The sequence below is a fragment of the Rhinopithecus roxellana genome, chromosome 4 (genome assembly GCF_007565055.1).
Source record: "Rhinopithecus roxellana isolate Shanxi Qingling chromosome 4, ASM756505v1, whole genome shotgun sequence".
NCBI classification, from domain to species: domain Eukaryota; kingdom Metazoa; phylum Chordata; class Mammalia; order Primates; family Cercopithecidae; genus Rhinopithecus; species Rhinopithecus roxellana.
Genome location: NC_044552.1, coordinates 15,594,575 through 15,596,824, shown reverse-complemented (window position 1 = coordinate 15,596,824; position 2,250 = coordinate 15,594,575).

The following is a 2,250-nucleotide window of genomic DNA, read 5'->3' as shown; positions in this document are numbered from 1 at the left end:
TGGGAACTAGGAAGAATTGCCTAACCTGCTCACACCTGGGAAGCTGGGTGCTCCTGACCAAGGAGAAACTAAACAAATTAAAGTGATGATGATAGTGCTCGGCAGTGATTCAGGAGTGATTCAGTGATTCAGGAGTATGCTGTTCCTGAAGTCATTTGTTTGGCATTGCTACAAGCCTAGTCAAAGTCAGAAACGTCAGCCTCCCACTGAATAAACAGCCAGGTGGGAAAGAAAGGGTTGGCAATGGGGCATTTTAACAAATGAGCTGAACTCTTCCTTTAACTTTATTTTATGGTAGAAATGTTGCAACTTAAACAGATTTACCATTTTGTTTTCCTTTCCTCTGAGACAAATTTTTCCAAGCAACTTTCTCTTAACTGGGTGTCAGTCAGTAACTTCTAAGTTCCTCTAGTGCAAGGTTTCTCAGCCTCAACACTATTCACATTTTGGGCCAGACAATTCTTTGTTGTGAAGTCCTGTCCTATGAATTGTAGGATGTTTAGCAGCATCTCTGGTCTCCACCAGTAGATGCTAGTAGCACTCCCCAAGTTGTGCCAACCAAAACTATCCCCAGATGGTATTTCTGGGATCTAGAGTCTAAAGAGATCTTTTGATTTTCTGCCACTGGCAACTGTTAAAAGAAAAATCTTAGACAAATTAAATTTAACAGAGTTTAATTGAGCAAAGAACAATTCACAAATCGGGCAGCCTTCCGAACCAAAGTAGGCTCAGAGGGACTCCAGCCCTGCAGCGCAGTCCAAGAAGATTTATGGATAGAAAAAGGAAAGTGATGTACAGAAAACAGAAGTAGGTAAGACACAGCCAGATGGGTTGCAGTTCCACGTTTGCCTTATTTGAGGATGATTTGAATCGTTGGTCACCTCTGATTGGTTGAATCTTGGTTATTGACACCAGAGCAGGTTACAGTCTGTTTACACATCCGGTTAGGTTACAGTTCACTACGTAGGGAGAAACCTTTAGGCGGAACTTAAAATAGATAAGGAAACCACTTTAGGCTAAACTTAGTTTAACACTAGGATTATCTTGTCTTTAGCCCCCTCCTCAGATAAGGGGCCAATAAATAAATACGGGTATACCTCAGACATGTTGTCGGTTCAGTTCCAGACCGCTACGATTAAGCAAATATCACAATAAAGTCAGTCACAGAAAATTTTGGTTTTCCAGTGCATAAAAAAGCTATGTTTACACTATACTATTTTCTATTATGTGTGCGCAATAGCATTGTCTAAAAAAGCAATGTACATACCTTAATTTAAAAATATTTTATTGCTAAAAAATGCTAATGATCTGGACCTTCAGCCAGTTGTGATTTTTTTGTCAGCAGAAGGTCTTGCCTCAAAGTTGATGGCAACTGAGTAATCAGGGCTGTGGTGGCTGAAAGGTGGGAAGGCTGTGGCAATTTCTCAAAATAAGACAGCAATGAAGTTTGCCCCATTGGTTGACTCTTCCTTTCATGAAAGATGTCTTTGTAGCATGAGGTGCTGTTTGATAGCATTTCACCCACAGTGGGACTTCTTTCAAAACTGGAGTCAACCCTCTCAAACCCTGCCACTGCTTTCTCAACTAAGTTGATGTAACATTCTAAATCCTGTGTTGTTATTTGAACAATGTTCATAGCATCTTCACCAGACATAGATTCTACCTCAAGAAACCACTTTTTCTGGTCATTCATAAAAGCAACTCCTGAGCTGTTAAGCGTTTATCATGAGATTGCAGCAATTCAGTCACATCTTAGACTCCACTTCTAATTTTTGTTCTCTTGCTATTTCCACCACATCTGAAGTTACTTCCTCCACTGAAGTCTCAAACCCCTCAAAGTCATCCGTGAGAGGTGAAATCAACTTCTTTCAAACTCCTGTTAATGTTGAGATCTTTACCTCCTCTCATGGATCACGAATGTTCTTAATGGCTTCTAGAATGGTGAATCCTTCACAGAAGGTTTTCAGTGTACTTTGCCCACATCCATCAGTGGAACCAGTGACACATCCATGGCACCTGTAGCCTTATGAAATGTATTTCTTAAATAATAAGACTTGAAAGTTGAAAATACTCCTTAATCTATGGGCTGCAGAATGGATATTGTGTTCGCAGGCATGAAAACATTATTCTCCTTGTACATCTCTATCAGAGCTCTTAGGTGACCAGGTGCATTGTCAATGAGCAGTAATATGTTGAAACGAATTTTTTAGCAGTGGGTCTCAACACTGGGCTTAAAATAGCCAATAAATC